The 17,780-nt window shown below is 47.5% G+C and overlaps 1 protein-coding gene and 1 pseudogene across 1 annotated transcript in view; one reads left to right on the forward strand and one right to left on the reverse strand.

Moving 5' to 3' along the window:
• Positions 1-17,780, forward strand: part of IQCK (IQ motif containing K) — a 117,980-nt gene that overhangs the window by 96,299 nt on the left and 3,901 nt on the right. The window lies entirely within an intron of this gene.
• Positions 8,136-8,510, reverse strand: LOC102769322 (annotated as a pseudogene).

A 17,780-nucleotide genomic window follows, 5' to 3' on the forward strand; every position in this document is an offset into this window, starting at 1 on the left:
CACAACCCCTTTTGGGAGGGGGGCCCTGCTGGGGTGCCTGGCCAGCCTGGGTGAGGGGCTGATGGCTGTTTGCAGGCTGGCCAAGCCCCCCAAGCGGGAACCTTTACCCCATGAGGATGTGGCCAGCCTGGGTGAGGGGCTGATGGCTATTTGCAGGCTGGCCACAGCCCCTTCAGGGTGGGGGTCCCTGCTAGGATGCCTGGCCAGCATGGGTGAGAGGCTGATGGCTGTTTGCAGGCTGGCCACAGCCCCCAGCCACCCAAGCTCCCAGTGGAGGCTGGCTGGAAGCAGGTATCTTGGATTTATTTAGCTTCTATAATTGAAACATTGTTGCCTTTTGCGGAGGCCATAGCCGGCCAGAGCAGGCGGGAAGCTTGGCTTCCTCCATTGCCATGGCAACCAAGCCTCCTGCTTGCTCCAGCTCCATGGCTGCCAGCCACCATCTTGGTTGGGTTAATTTGCATATATTCGCTCTGATTGACTGGTGGGTATGGCTTGGGCATATCAAAGGTACGGTCAATTAGCATCTTTGTCTTTTATTAGTGTAGATTTCTGTAGGATAAATTTCTAGAAATGGGATTGCTGGGTCAAAAAACATGAACTTATTAAGTTTAGACAGTGACCATCATATTGTCATTCAAAAACATTGTACCAATTTACAGGTCGTCACCAACCAGCTTTGGGACTTTGTATGGATGATGTAACCTTTGTGTTTCATTTTCCCAACTGTAAAATGAGAATGATTATCTCAGGGATAATTAATTAGAAATGAAATCATTGCTTTGATAATACCATGGCTCCTTAAGAAGAAATAATCTGTAAATTGAAAGTGTCACTTTTGTTTTAATTTTTCTCTCATACATTCTCCATTATAGCCTGCAAGAGAAATTAAAGTCTGTTTCCCCCACCCTGGTGATTCCCTGAGACTCCACCCCATCTAACTTGCGACCCCACCCAAGCTGTTTGCACCAGTTTTTCCATATGCATGGCGTGTCCTGGCTCAGTCTTCACACTTTCCTAAAATATTTTAAACAAGCAGCATCTTGAGTCAGCATGCCCCAAACCTATCAATAAAAGGCCCAAGACCCAGCACTACCACCAGCCTGTCTTGCTTCACAGCTTGGCCTCACCTGGACACTTTCAAGCCTAATACAAGTAGCAGTCATCTGCAGATCACTCTGTAGCTCTTGCCAGGTGGCCCAGGCAGTGTCTGACTTTGCATCTCCTGGGAGGCCTCAGTCCCAGTGCACCCAGTGGTTAGTGTCAGACCACACCAGATTACAACTCTACACACCCACAGTGACACACACAAAGGGTAGACTCAGTGAGCACCAAGTAAGTCCTGCCTGATAAGGGTGTTTCCTGCACAGCAGCTCTTCACCGTAGTCACAGCTGGTACTCAGAGCCAATTGGCCTGGAGGTCAACTCCTCCCAGTGATGCCAACAGCAACCAAGACTCAACCACAACAAGTCTGTGCACACAGCCCACACAGAGGTGCACATAGAGTGCCTAGCTCAGGTGACTGGGGAGGCTGAGCAACTGGGTCCTTTAGGACACCTAATAAACAAGACTACTCTACCATTTCCAAGAGACATAGCAGCTCTACCTAATACATAGAAACAAACCCAGGGAAGTAACCAAAATGTAGAGACAAAGAAACATGTCACAAATGAAAGAACAGAAGAAATCTCCAGAAAGAAAGAAATGAAATGGAAGCAAGCAAACTACTGGATATAGAGTTCAAAACAATGGTTATAAGGTTGCTCAAGGATCTTAATGAGAACTTCAAGAGACTTAGTGAGACTTTCAAGGATCTTAGTGAGAATTTCAAAATGTGAAAAAGGCCCAGTCAGAAATTAAGCATACACTAACTGAAATAAAGAATAATTTACAGGAAATCAACAATAGAATAGAGGATTCAAAGAATCAAATCAACAATTTGAAATATGAGGAAGCAAAAAACACCCAATCAGAAGAGCAAAAGGAAAAAGAATACAAAAATATGAAGAGCCTCTGGGACAACTTCAAGTGTACCAACATTCACATCATTAGGGTGCCAGAAGAAGGAGAAAAAGAGCAAGATATTGAAAACCTATTTAAAGAAATATGTAACCTACAAGGGAGTGCCCATACAACTGTCAGTTGATTTCTCAACAGAAACCTTGCAGGCCAGAAGGGAGTGGCAAGAAATATTCAAAGTGATGAAAATCAAGGACCTACAACCAAGATTATTCTACCCAGCAAAGCTCTCATTTAGAATTGAAGGTCAGAAAAAGCTTCACAGACAAGAAAAAGCTAAAATAGTTTGTCACCACCAAATCAGTATTACATGAAATGTTGAAGAGTATTCTTTATTTTTTTAAAATTTTGGTTCAATTAAACAGTTTTTTCTCTTTTAAAAAAAAAAATTTTTTTACTAGAGGCTCAGTGCATGAATTCGTGCATGGGTGGGGGCCAGCTGGCCGACTGGGGGGAGGGGTCATGGGTGGTTGGCCAGCCAGCCCCACCCCCTGGTTGAACTCTTGGTTGAGGGGATAATTTGCATATTAGTTTTTTATTATCAAGGCTTGCTAGCCTGGGGGTGGGGGTGGGGGGCGTAGCGGGGAGGAACCGCGTGATGTTGGCCAGCCGAGGGAAGTTGGCTGTGGGAATGCACTGACTACCAGTGGGCAGCTCCTGCATTGTGTGTCTGCCTCCTGGTGATCAGCGCGCATCATAGCAACCAGTCAACCAGTCATTCCAGTTGTTCAGTTGACGAGTCACTTAGGCTTTTATATAAATAGATTTATTTCAGAGAGAAAAAAAAGGGAGAAAGAGAGAAATAGAAACATCAATGATGAGAGAGAAAATCATTGATTGGCTGCCTCCTGCACACCCCACACTGGGGATTAAGCCTGCAACCCAGGCATGTGCCCCTGACCAGAATCGAACTTGGTACCCTTCAGTCCACAGGCCAACACTCTATCCACTGAGACAAAATGGCTAGGGCTTGAAGGGTGTTCTTTAGGAAGAGAAAAAAGAAGAAGATGATCAATAATATGAACAATAAAATGGCATAAATAAATATCTATCAAGAATTGAATCTAAAAATCAAAATAAACAAGAATCTAATGAACAAAATAAACTGATGACTAAAATACAATCAGATGCATGGAAACATGTTACAGACTAACGAACCTCAGAGGAAAGGGGGAAAGGGTGTGGGAAGAGATTAATCAAAGATCTTATGTGCATATATGCACTACCTATGTACACAGACAATAGGGTGGTGAAGGCCTGGGTTGGGGTGAGATCTGGGTGGAGGAGGACAATGGGGGGGGGGTGGGAAGAAGGACATCTGTAATACTTTCAACAATAAAGATTTTTAGGGAATGTGCCTGGTGCCCTGGCTGGTTTGCTCAGTGGTTAGAGCATTGCCCTGCCGACTGAAGGGTCATGGGTTCAATTCCCAATCAAGGGCTCCTTCCTCCGTGGCAGATTCCCCAGCCCCAGTAAGGATGGGTGTGGGAGGCAGCCAATAGTTGTGTTTCTCTCACTTCGATGTTCCTCTCTCTTTCTCTCTCCCCCTCTTCTCCCTCCTGTCCACGCGCTCTCTAGAAATCAGTGGGAAAATATCCTTGGGTGAGGACACTGGCTCCAAGGCTGAGCCGCTTGCCCTAGGCACAGCTGCCGGGTGCGGGTGCGGGGCTGAGAGAGTTCACACTGCCTGCTGCACCCTCTGCCTCCTGCTCTGGCGCGGCCTCTCAGGGGGGCTGAACCCAGCGGGCGGAGGCGGAGGCGGAGGCGGGCGGGCTGATGCTCTCCAGCTGCACCCGGGGCCACCCCACAGAGCGAGCCAGGGGCTGGCACTGCTCCCGCTGGGTGCGCCTTGGAGAAGCAGACAGAAGGCCACGTGGAGTGTGATTCCACTTCTGTGAACTGCCCAGAACAGGCTCAGCTACAGGAGCAGAGAGTGGGTTGGCAGTTGCCTAGGGCGGGGGATGAGGGCTGATAGCTAACGGGTTTGGGGGTGATGAAAATGTAAAATGTATTGTATTGATGGTTGCACCTGTCCGTGATTATACTGAGAACCATTGAAATATGTACTTTAAATAGGTGCATTGTTGTGGTATGTGAGTTATATCTTGACAAAGTTGTCACAAAAATAATAAAAATGAAGGCACAGATGATCCCATATCCATTAGGATGGACACTATAAAAATAGGAAGTAAGTATTGGCAAAGATGTGAAGAAATTGGAGCCCTTGTGCATTGTTGGTGGTAGGAATGTAAAATGGTGCAGATAAAGTGGTTTCTTTAAAAATTAAAAATAGAATTACCATATGATCAAGCAATGAGATATTTGTACACACATGTTCATAGCAGTGTTATTTATGATGGGCAAAAAGTGAAATTAAGCCAAGTGTCCATTAATGGATGAATAGATAAGGAAACTGTGGTCTGTCCGTACAAGGGAATATTATTAAGAAGGACACTCTGACGTACACTACAACGTGGATGAGCCCTGAGGACATTATGTAAGCGAAATAAGCCAGACACAAAAGGACAAGTACCTGTGACTCCAGTTGTGTGAGGTGCCCAGAGTGGTCAGACTTACAGAGACAGAGAGTGGGCTGAGGCTGCCGGGCCTGGGAGGAGGGACAGTGGGAGCGAGTGTGCGATGGGACAGCGTCAGCTCTGCAAGACCAGAGAGCGTGGAGGTGTGTGCACATGCCCAGTGCCCTGTGCTGGCGCTTTAAAACAGTTCATGGTGAATTGTATTTAACCACAATAAAAAATTGGGAGAAAGCAGTGAATGCACAGACCCCAAATTACCGCCTGGCTTGTTCCCTCACCTCCAAGGCTCTGTGGACTGTCACCTTCTCAGGGGTCCTCCCGGCCACCTGGCTCCCACCCCTGTGCCCTGGTTGTCCCCATCTAGTATGTGCTCTGCAGGCCAGTTAACAAAGAGCTGACCGCGTCCACACGTTTATTGCCACATGCAGGCCTGGTGGATGGACAGGAAGTGGTGGTGGTGATGTTCGTTGTGGCCCTGGAGAAACAGGCCCTGGGAGGCGCCCAGGCGTGGGCCAGGCTCTCCGTGTGCTAGGGGTCTGCATGCAGAGCGCAGTCCTGCTGTCCTGCTGGGTTAGGTCCTGGACATGTGGGCTTTGACTCTGGTATATCTACGCACACTCAGATATATCATGAGTCAAAGCCCATGTGTCCTGCCTCTTGCCCCACATTCTGCGGAGCACACACGTTCTTTATGGAGGTAACATGCCAGGGAGAGGCCTTGGTGCCGGCTTTCACAAGAAGCCCATCAGGACTCAGCCTCTGGTGAAGTCGCTGGGCATGAAGCACCTGCTCTTTTAAACCTGTTGGCCGGCTTTATAGGGCAGTGGCCCACCTGTCTAAGGCCCACCCTCTCTCCAAGCACCAGGCCAGCCCTGCTGATGCCTGGCATTCACTCTTAGGCTCTAAATACAGGACTTGAGCAGCTAAAGTGCCTACCACCTTCTAGATTCAACACTCATTAGTCCAGGACGTGGAAACATCGGAAGGTGTAGAGAGGGAGCTTGATGTTAAGGACAGACTGGATCCTTGTCCCCTTGTCCTCATTATGAAAGTACAGGAAAGTGTCAGAGAAGTCACCACCACGTTGTCACCGAGGATGCCGTGGTGTACAGGGGACATCAGTGTGCCTGCCTTTGTCTCCTCTGTAGGAGGGAGTAAGGAGACTCGTGGTTTGTGCAGGTCCCACTGTTGTTGTGGGCATTCAGGTGGCCCTCGCTTGAGTATTGTTTAGGAGGGTTCAGAGTGAGCAGCTAACAATGGCAGAGAGAGTCCTGGGCTTGGAGTCCCAAGACCTACATTCACACCCTGCTTGTAAGCTTCCTCGCTCTGTGTCTTCGAACAAAGCACTTAACCTTCCTGGTCTTCCTTTATTTGTAAAATAATATGTCACATGGAATTAACACTGTTCTGAAAGCCCAACTGAGAGACCAGGTTATTTGAATTAAAAAGACTTGAACTAAAAATGCTCACACAAATTCTTACAGGCTGTGTGACCTTGAGCAAGTCACACGCTCTGAGCTTCAGTCCTGTCATCTGTATAATGGAAACAATGAAAGCACTCCCCGCACTAGGTTCCACAGAGACCCACAGGAAACGCGCATGAACACACTTGGTCCAATGCCCCCTACACAGTAGGCACTCGGTGATGATCAGTGCCTGTTATAAACCACACATTTTTACATCATTTCTCCTTCTGTGGATGGTGAAGTCAATGAGTGGGTTGCCACAAGCCTTTTACAAATGAAAAAGAATGGAGACAAAATATCAGGATGTATTTCTTATATGAGGACAATGCTAACAGTGAAGTTTTTGTTTCTGGTGTGTGTTTGTAAGAAGCAATGACAGTTTAAAAATACGAAAACCATTGGATTAGATCAGGTTATAAACTTGGATTCTAGCTATAATAAAAGCATAATACGCTAATTAGACTGGGCATCCTTCTGGAGTACCTTCCAGACGAAGCTGGGGCTGCGAGGGAAGCCGGGTCCTGGGTGCCAGAGAGAAGCCGGTGCCAGCAGCCTGGGGAAGAAAGGCCTACTATTGCATGAATTTCATGCATTGGGCCTCTAGTGATCTTAGATCTTACCTGAATTTGTGGAGGTGGTATATCTTTGGCTTAAAAAAAACAAGATAGCTCTAGGAAATTGCCACATTAAATGCACTTAAGAATTTTTTTGTAAAAATATTGTTTGCATCAGACTCCGTGATATCTTTTTATAAAACAACCCCCCATATAAGAAATGTTATTTAGCGCTCCTGGCATGGCTCAGTGGTTGAACATTGACCTCAGAACAAGGAGGTCACGGTTCAATTCCCAGTCAGGCACATGCCCGGGTCGTGGGCTCGATCCCCAGTATGGGGTGTGCAGGAGGCAGCTGATCACTGATTCTCTTTCATCAGTGATGTTTCTATCTCACCCTCCCTCTCTTTTCCTCTCTGAAATCAATTTACAAAAAGAAAGAAATGTTATTTAGCAGGTGGTTATCAGGGAGGATGTTGCTTCCCTTGAGGAAACAGTCTGCTTCTTTCCCAACACCCCCTTTTGGCCTGTCTGCCAGGAACCTCCAAGTCCCATGTAAAGCTCATTTATTGCAACTTATGAATTCTCCTGGTTACTCCACTTCTCTTCTGACAGGGTTCTCTTTTCTTTTTTCTCTCTTTATTAACTATATTAGAGGTCCAGTGCATGAAATTTGTGCACAGGGGGGTTCCCCTCAGCCCAGCTGGCACCCTCTCCAATCCAGAACCCCAAGGGGGATTCTTCTCACAATCCAGGAATGCTGGCTCCTAACTGCTCACCTTGCCTGCCTGCCTGATCGCCCCTAACTGCCCCCCGCCCCCTGCCAGCCTGATCACCCCTAAATGCCTCTGCCTACTGGCCTGATCACCCCTAACTGCCCCCTCCACCGACCTGGTCGCCCCCAACTGCCCCAACCCCTGCCGGCCTGGTCGTCCACACAGCCTGCTGTTCAGTTGTTTGGTCTGGTTGCCCCAGGAAGCCTGCTGGTTGTTACTGTTACTGTGACAGCATCCCAGACAATTTGCATATTCCTCTATTATTAGTATAGATTTGGTTGTACACTGGTCTCAAACCCTTTCAGGGAGGAAGCTTGCTATACCTACATTAAGGGAGAAAACAGGAATTTCTCTTGTTTCAACACAGAGGCTGTGCCTCTCCCAAGGGACACTGGCTGTGGAGAACATGGGCTCTGAGAAGCTGTGACTAGAGCGTGATGTGTCCACTCCGCAGAGGGTGAGTTTTATCCATTTTGTAGAAAAGGTGAATACTGTTGGCATTTGTTTTAACAGAATTTTCAAAAATTACTTTCTTCTTAACTGATTATACAAGTAGTATTTGCTCTTTGTGGAGAATTGCTCAAAAAAGTAAGTCATTGTAGGCCTTACACCCAGAGACGACCACTATTGAAATGGCACCCCCTTTTTTTTTTACCAAAACCACCTTTATTTTAGTCTTCAATGTTCTTTTTTTTCTCCAAGATAAACCGATTAACTTAAAAAAAATGGCATTTACAATGCCTCTTCAAAGCATTCCTCTTTAATGGGAAACTTGGCTTCACAGAATCCAGACAGTGAAAGGTTTTAAAAAAAATTATATTTTGTTGTCATTATAAGACAAAACAGATTCTAGCGTAAGTCAAGGAAATCCATTCATACTTCAGGTCCTTCTCCTCCAGGAACCAACATTGTTATATTATTTCCATTTAGCAAAATCTGGTCTAATTTAGTGATCCTTCTTCCTTCTGGTGTGATTTCAAACTCAGTGACGTCTTACAGTACCATATTGACAAAGTCATCAAATCCTAGAAGTGTGCCAACAATTTCCTTATCACTCTTCATCATGGTGTGAATTCTTGATCCTATACACTTGTCCACAAGCTCTAGAGGCAGCAGCTGTGACAGGTTAGTGGTAGCATTAGTCACCATGGCGATGCTGGAAGTGCCGAAATGGCATCCTTTTTAAACAAAAAACAAACAGCTTTTTGAGATATAATTAATCTATATATATATAAGCCTAATGTGCAAATTTTCCCCTCAGGAGTTTGCTCGCTTGCTATGATGTACACTGACCACCAGGGGGCAGTGCGGAACAAAGGAAGGCCCTGGCCACAGCCAGGGAAGGGAGGCCCTGGCCAGCAGCTGGAGGGTCCCGATTGGCCCTGATCACTGGCCAGGCCTAGGGACCCTATCGGTGCATGAATTTTGTGCACCGGGCCTCTAGTATGTCGTAAAATTCAAAGTGTACAATTTACTATATTCACAGGATTTGCAACCATTGCTACAGACAATGTTTGCACATTTTTGTCATCCCCCAAAGAAACCCTACTCCCCTAGCCATGCTCGCCAGACCTTCCCCCAGTGGCCGCTCCTCATCACCCTCTGTCTCTAGATCTGCCTTTGAGATGGGCTTCTGTCACTTTGCACTGTGTTTTCCAGGGGCATCCATGTTGAGGCAGTAGCAATACTTAATTTATTTTCATGGCTTGAATTAGTGCGGCTGCCTTAACAGGATGCCACAGCCTGGAGGTCAGGCAGCAGGCATTCATTCCCCATGGCCTAGAGGCTGGCAGCCGAGGCCAGGCACCCACGGGCTGGGTTTGGGTGAGAGCTCTCCTCCTGGCTCACAGAAGCTGCCCTCCACTGTGTCCTCACAGAGTGGAAGGGAGAGCACTGGTATCTCTTCCTACTTATTTGGGGACCGGTTCTATTGGATTGGGGTTCCACCCTGTGACCTCATTAACCTCACTCACCTCCTGAAAGGCCCCGTGTCCCATAGGCTTCCATATCGGAATGTGGGGGTGCCCAATCCCTCCCATGGCAAGGCCAAGTGACGTTCTGTGGTTTGGATGTGTTCCATCTCGCTCCATCCATTTATCAGCAGTGATGTTGAATTGTTTCTCCTTTTTGGCTGTGAAAATAGTGCTGCTACACACATCGGTGTGCAGGTTTTGTGTGGACACGTTTTCATTTCCGTTGGGTCTATACCTAGGAATGTAATCGCAGGGTCGTAGGGTGACCAACTTTAGATTCAGCTGTTTGCGTAACTGCCAGACTATTCCCATCTATATTCAGAGCCAGTGGCGTGTGAGGCTCCAGCTTCTGCGTGTCCATGCTGACTTGTCGCCCTCCATGGGACACAGCCGACCCCGTGGGTGTGGAGGGGTCGTGTGGGGTTTGAGTCGGGTTTCCACGGAGCCTGGCAATGTTGCACAGCTTCCTGGGCCTCTTCTGGGCGTCTGTTCAGATCCTTTGCCTTTTTAATTGGATTGTCTTTTCATTGCTGAGTTGTAAGAGCTCTTTATATACCCTAGATACAAGTTTCTTATCAGACACATGATGCCGGAAGCCGGTCCATCCTTGCTGCTTGACACAGTCGCTGCAGGAAAGAAACATCTGCACAGTATATGTTTCAAGGGACCTGGCGTATATGGCATACTGTTCTTAATATGTTTGCTAACCTTCTTGGTGCTATGTGTTTTAACCAAGGTCACCTCTCCGAGAAAGGTTGTTTCCCCAGGTAGGGATTTTTCCCTGAAGTCAGGGAGGGGATAAAACTCCTTAACTAAGTGCCAGACGGGTAGTTAATCACTTTAACTACAAACAATCATGCTTAAGCTACATAATCTTTACTCCCTGGAATGGAGATAAGAAACGCCCTAACCTTTGTAATAGAAATTGACAGGATTAAAATCAACTGGTATAAATACAGATGTAACAAGACAATAAAGACAGAACCTGGCTGGAACTTAGCTGGAGATCCTGACCAGAACTTGGCTAGAGATCCTGGCTAGGCTGCTGATCAACTGAACGCTGTCTCTGTGTCATTCCTTCTTCACCGACTCCGTCCACACCTTTGGGGACCCCTGGACCTGCTGGGGTTGGACCCCAGCAACATGATTTGAGTTTTATGGTTATCTTCACTTTCTGGGTGTTTTTTGAAGAACAAGAATTTTTAATTTTGATAATGTCATTTATTTTTTCATTTGTTGCTTTGTGCTTTTGGTGTCATATCTAAGAAACAATTGTTTAATCCAAGGTCACAAAGATTGGACTTTTTCTAAGAGCTTTATGATTTTAGTGCTTTCTTTCAGGTCTTTGGTGGATTTTGAGTTGATTTTGTCTGTGGTATGAGATAGAGGTCCCACTCCATTCTTTTGCACCTGGATATCCAGTTGTCCCAGCCCTGTGTGTTCACACTGTCCTTTCCCCACTGAATGGCTCTGGCCCGCTTGCTGAAAATCAGTTGGTCATAAATGTGAGAATTTTTCTGGACTTTCAACTTGACTCCATTGACCTATCTGTCTCTCCTTATGCCAGTACTACACTGTCTCAATTATTGTATCTTTCTAGTAAGTTTTTAAATCAGAAAGTGTGAGTCCTCCAACTTTATTCTTTTTTATAATTAAGGTTGTTTTGCTTTTCTGTTTTTGTTTTTTTTTTGAATTTTCAGTTGTCATCTTTCTTGTCAATGTTTTTTGTTTTGTTTTTTTAATCCTTACCAGAGGACATGTTTTTATTGGTTTTATGGAGAGAGGAAGGGAGGGAGAGAAACATCAATAGGCTGCCTCCTGTATGTGTCCTGACCAGGAATCAAACCAAAAATTCATCTCTTATCTTTAAGTTTACATCAGCGAGATCATATTCCACAGCAATTATTTTCATGTGTCCCTGTTTACTTAACTTTATATCATAAACATATCCCCCTTATGTTATAAACTGATTGTGTACACTAGAGGCCTGGTACGTGAAATTTGTGCACAGGAAGGGTCCCTAGCCCTGGCCGGCGATCAGGGCCCATCTGTGGGGCGACTGGCAGGGCAATCAGGGGGGCCCCGCTGGCACCCACCTTGGCTGGCCTGGGGCCTGCGGGCTGGAGGCAGCTCCCTGTGTTGAGTGTCTGCCCTCTGGTGGTTGGCCCCCCCTGGCTGGCCTGGGGCCTGCGGGCTGGAGGCAGCTCCCTGTGTTGAGTGTCTGCCCCCTGGTGGTTGGTGTGCGTAATAGCGACCAGTCGTACCACCATCGTTCAGTTAATTTGCATATTGGGCTTTTAGTATATAGGATGATTAGCTACATAATTTAGTTATTTTCTTATTAGACACTTTTTTCTAAATTTCGCTATTGTAAATATTGCTGTTGTGACTGCCTTCATTCCTAAGAGAGTTAAATTTTGTTTGTGTAGCTACTGAAGATATTTTTACATATTAAAGACACTAACTTTTAAATCAAACTTTGATGTGACTTCCCTCAGAGTAGTAGAACAGCACAGACAGATGTCTCAAATCCCACATTTGCAACTTAGAAAAGTCACTGACCTTTCTGAGCCTCAGTGTTCTCATCTGAAAATGGAGATAATACCTTAGCAGAATTGTTTTGAAGATTGAAGACAATGTTTTTTTGGTTTGTTTTTTAATATATTTTGTTGATTTTTTTACAGAGAGGAAGGGAGAGGGATAGAGTTAGAAACATCGATGAGAGAGAAACATTGATCAGCTGCCTTCTGCACACCCCCTACTGGGTATGTGCCTGCAACCAAGGTACATGCCTTTGGCCTGAATTGAACCTGGGACCTTTCAGTCTGCAGGCTGACGCTCTATCCACTGAGCCAAACCGGTTAGGCTCGTTAGCTATATTAAAAGTTGCAAACGCAGCCGACATGTAGCAGTAATCCTGTGAGGAATTGGGGTGACATTGAGGCCTTTCCTATAAGCCTGGGAATTGCAGTTATAATGGTTAATATCCCACATTAACCAGAGAAGTGTTTTGATGTCATGCACCAAACAGATCTCTTCATTTCTAAATCGGTGTAGGTCTGTAAGGTTAGTTTCCTGGGATCGTTTCATAGCAATGTCTGTGAGCGGGCTTACCTCCATTTGTGTAGCCACTGAAGATGTCGTTTACATATTGAAAACACTTAGCTTTTAATTCAAACACAGCTTCTGGGAGCAGGGCTCCGCCTGGCCAGTGCAGAACACACAGCGGTGCTGACGCCAGGAGCGGGCTGAGGGCGCCCCAAGTTCGAGTGGTTGTTTGGTCACCTCGTATCGGCAGCAGGGCTAACTAAACGGACAGGGCTCTCATCCTGGTGAGAAACACCTTACTCTGCGCCTGTTGTGTGCCAGGCAGGTTTCTGGTGGACTTTTGTACATTCCAGTTCACGTGTAAATATCAAGGTTGGCCTGTGCATCAAGGCCCAAGAGAAACCCAGCTTCATAGGTGAGGGCGCAAGTCTGCAGAGGGCCGGCCAGCAGGCTGAGGGCGCCGCAGTCAGCCAGGAGCCCGCTGGCTCCCAGCGGCCCTCTCTAATGCTGAGACCTGGGTGTTCCCACCTGCTGCAGCAGGCTTGCATTTCTGGGGAAGATGTCTGTCCTTTTAACAGCCTGGAGGCAGAGAGAGGGAGTGGGGCTGACACAGGAAGCTAGGTGAGGTTTCATTTATTGTTCAGCAAAGATCCACCGATCTGCTGTGTGGGACCAGGCCTGCCTGCCGGGTGCAGGGACACAGGAGACCATGAGTCAATGCCTTGTTATGCTGGTAACTGGAAGTCTTGAGGGAAAGCCATTGCTATTCCAGTCACAAGCACACCTTCCACCTGGGATGACTGCTGCGCAGAAGCTCAGGGCCCCACAGGGTGTCCGGCATCGGCCCTGGTCTGCGACTGGGAGTGAGTCGGGAGCTACTAGATGGAGGGATGAGAGGCTGTGGCCAGAGCCCAGAGGGGCTGCACCAGGGCTGCAAAGAGGAGAGCTGGTCAGGGGAGGGACCCGCACAGAACAGGGGCCTTAGGACCTTGGTCAGGACTTGATATGGCCAGAGAGAAGCAGGGTCCTCTGGGTTGTAGCCAGGCAGCCCGGTGGCGGCAGCGGCAGAGGGCTTGGTAGGAAGGCCAGGGTGTCTGCAGGAGAGGTAGGTCAGCTGATTGCAGCAGCGGGCGGGCAGAGGGGTGGATGTAGGAGGCCTTTATGGGGTAAGAATGGCATGGGTGAGAGGAGTGACCTTTCTAAGAAAGTGGTTTTGTGTCACAGTGGATTGAGCTGACCCAGGCACTGGGAGGTCACCAGTTGATTCCCGGTCAGGGCACATGGTGGGCTGCAGGCTTGATCCCCAGAAGCGGGTGTGCAGGGGGCAGCTGAACCATGTTTTTCTTTTTCTCTCTCTCTCTCTCCCTTCCTCTCTCTGAAATCAATTAAAACATTTTTTTTTTAAAGTGGTTTTGTTTGGAGGTAAGTTTCTCACCAAAGTCAGTGTTGGAAACATTCCCGTTGTCCTTTCAGGCCCCGGGAGCTCCCTGTTAGAGAGGTTACTTCCCTCCCTTTTTTGAATATTTGGTAAGTTGGGTTTCTTAGTCCTTGGGTGTCGTGACTTGAGTCCCGTCTGTATTGCAGACCAACCATCAAGATAATGAGTGAATACTGCCCATTTTTCAGCAGATGGAAGTAATTTCTCAATCAGTTATTACCTTGTTACAGGAGCTGCTTAAAAGTAAAGCAGAGGGCTTGTGAGGGAGGGCAGCGGGGGCCTCACGCACCCGGATGTGCAGAGCTCCGCAGCGAGACGGGGAAAGCTGCTGCCTAGCCTGTCAGCCTGGGGCTCCTGCAGGCCCCGGGCAACAGCTGGGGGTGCAGAGCAGGAAAAGTCATAGGACATGGCTGATGCGCCCATCTGTGCCCATGCGCAGCCCTGACTCGCCAGGCTTTTGAAGCCACAGGGTTTCGGAGCCATTCTGGTGGCTGGGGCTGTTTAAGCTGCAGTGCCGACACTCCAGTTTGAGGCAGTTCGATGAACGGTGACATGGAGCTGCCCTCATACGCTGAGACGCAGCATCTGTAGCAACACATAGGAATAGCACTTGGAGCTTATCTATCGGATTTGTAGAAAATGGTTTACATTTTTCTTTAAACATAGCCTTTCCCAGTTTTCCAACAGCCACCATGTTACGTGTATAGTTAGGAAACGATTTATCGAGCATCTGCCATTTGCCAGGCAATTGGTGCCGTCGCATTTCATCCTTGCACTCTGCTCAGAGGAAGGTCTTCTCACCCATTTTATAGATGAGGGAGCCGAGGCTTCCAAAGGTGGAGAGCCCGGCCGGGTGGCTCAGTGGTTGAGCACTGACCTATGAACCAGGAGGCCCCGGTTGGATTCCTGGTCAGGTCACAGGCCTGGGTTGCAGACTCGATCCCCAGTGGGGGACGTGCTAGAGACAGCTGATCAATGATTCTCTGTCATCATTGATGTTTCTTTCTCTCCCTCTCTTTTCCTCTCTGAAATCAATAAAATATATATATATTTTTAAAAAGGTGGAGAGATTTGCTTAGGTCACTCAAGTGAGGAAGGTGAGGCTGGAGGTGGGGTCACCCAGCTACAGCACTAAAGGTCAAGTCAGAGTTTGAACACTAGGACTGCTTGATTCCAAAGCCTACCCTTCTATTAGCAAGCAAATGGAGGGGAAAATGTTTTTCTAGGAATTCTGTAGAAACCTTTCCCAGAAAACATTTTGTTAACGTATTGGGAATGGTCACCTCTACCACGGCAACCTCACCTTTGGGTAGGTCTCTTGGTCTCCTGCGGTGGGTCTGATGGGACTGGGAGGTCACCACCGCTACCAGCTGGCCCTGGGCCCCTCTTCCATCAGGTCTTTCTCTGTTTGGGCTCTGACTGATGGCAGGGACATGGTGGAAGTGTGGGTTCCCTGAAAGTCTTTTTTCTTCGGTCTGATATACTTTCCAATAATTCTTTCTGAGAGAAAGTTTTTCCCAATTGTATAGCGAAGCATGTATGCTGTAGACATTTGGGAAAAACAATCCACCCATTTCCTGTCAGTCATTTGCCTGTGTAGTGCTCTGTTGCTTGTTGTTATAAACACAGCTGAGATGCTGGGCCGTCACTTAGTGGAGGCACTGAATGCAGCTTGGTGCTGGGCAGTCACATGGAAAGATGTACTGAGAACATCTCACCAGGAGCGCCTGTAAAGGAGGAGCCACTTGTTCTGGAAAAACCTTTTAACCCAGAAAGGCCAGAGGGAAGAAGGGGGCAGTGCTGGCCGTGTGCAGAACTGCCTGACCTGCAGCGAGGCCATGCTGGCTTCCACCTCGCGACAGAGCGCAGCTCCCTGCACCGTCCGCCTGCCCCCACGATATTTCTAGATGCAAATTTCAGTTTTCAAACATGCATCATTAAAGTTACAGGAAATGTGCCCCTGTGTTTTCCCCTGGACATTACACCTCTTCTTTCAAGCTTTGCAAAAGCATCACGTTTTAAGGGCTGCATCCATTCATCAGATACCTAGCCATTCTGCTCTTGCTGGAGGTGTAGGTTGTACCCGACTGTCTACACCAATGGTTCTCAACCTCCCTAATGCTGTGACCCTTTAATATAGTTCCTCATGTTGTGACCCAACCATAAAATTATTTTCGTTGCTACTTCATAACTGTAATGTTGCTACTGTTATGAATCAAATGTAAATATCTGATATGCAGGATGTATTTTCATTGTTACAGATTGAACATAATTAAAGCATAGTGATTAATCACAAAAACAATATGTAATTATATATGTGTTTTCCAATGATCTTACGCAACCCCTGTGAAAGGGTCATTTGACCCCCAAAGGGGTCACGGCCAACAGGTTGAGAACCACTGGTCTACACAGTAATGCATGCCATCGTCTGTGGCATCGTGGCATGTCCATGATTACAAAAATCTTCCTGTCTCAGGGAAAAAACTCCAACAGATTGATGGGAACATAAAAGGTAAACACTAAACTGTTGTGACCTATGGAGGTTAAGGGCATGGACACAGGAGCCAGGCAGCCAGGTCCAGTGTGATCTCGGACCAGTTACATGGCCCCTTTGTGCCTTAGTCTCCTCATCTGTGTGATTGGGGGAAATAGCAGCGCCTACCTCACTACCACTTCATACGTGTAAAGGGGTCAGGAAGTACCATGGAGGTGTTTGCTCTTATTCCAGAATCCCAGAAACTGGGTGCTAATTGGATTAAAATTTTAATATTTGCCCTAGCCAGTTTTCCCAGTGGTTAGAGCATTGGCCCACAGACTGAGGGGTCTCGAGTTTAATATGGGCACAGGTAGGAGGCAACCAATCGATGTGTCTCTCTCACATCGATGTTTCTCTCTTTCTCTCTGCCCCTCCCTCCCTTCCACTCTCTCTAAAAATCAATGGGAAAAACATCCTCTGTTGAGGATTAACAAAAAAATGAAAATGTAAGGCTTCTTGTGCGAAGTTGCTGTGTGGAGAGTGGGAAGCTGCCCCTTTGTTTGGGGTCTGAGCCGTGATGTATGAGCATTTTCTGGAGCGGCGTCTCTCTGGTGTGTGAGTATCTTGTGGTTCCTGTAACTACCTGTTTATTTTCCCGCCTCTTCCTAGACCAGTGATGGCGAACCTATCACACGCGTGTCAGAAGTGACACACGAACTCATTTTTTTGGTTGATTTTTCTTTGTTAAATGGCATTTAAATATATAAAATAAATATCGAAAATATAAGTCTTTGTTTTATTATGATTGCAAATATCAAAACATTTCTATATGTGACACAACACCAGAGTTAAGTTAGGGTTTTTCAAAATGCTGACACGCCGAGCTCAAAAGGTTCGCCATCAGTGTCCTAGACTGTGAGTTCCCCGAGGTCAGACTGTGCCCTACAATAACCCCATTGAGTGCGTGTGGAGTGCGTGTCTCTAGGCTGCTTGGTGCTGAGCCCTGCAGTCCTCTCCTGGCTGCTCCCAGTATCCTCAGGGGCGGGTCCTCAGACCTGGGCGAGGCTGAATGGCTCTTTCCCATCTTTCCCACACTTGTCCCATCAACCAATCTCTCAAGTGGGGGTGGGGGCCCTCAGGCCCTCCTGAGATTCAGACCCTGAAGGCCTGGGCGGGGGCCCATGAATTGGCCTTTGTGCCTGATCCTTGATGCCAAGGCCATGTCTGGGCAACACCAAGTGAACGGTGGCCCCTACACTTGCTCCTACATCTGCAGCCTCAGGCAGTCCCTCGTGCCGGGATGGAGGCTGCGGCTGGCCAAGAGGAGGCATGTTAGCATGCAGGGCCTTTCTTGTCCTGTCACCTTACCTAAAACAAAAAAAATGGTGCGTCCGCAGGACTCCACCTCCGTCCTCCTAGGATGGGTGTGCGCTGCCTCCAAGGGGACCAGGGCAGGCGGGCACGCCAGTGGCCTCCATGCGACGTGGGAGCT

The sequence above is a fragment of the Myotis davidii genome, unplaced genomic scaffold, assembly GCF_000327345.1.
Source record: "Myotis davidii unplaced genomic scaffold, ASM32734v1 scaffold820, whole genome shotgun sequence".
NCBI classification, from domain to species: domain Eukaryota; kingdom Metazoa; phylum Chordata; class Mammalia; order Chiroptera; family Vespertilionidae; genus Myotis; species Myotis davidii.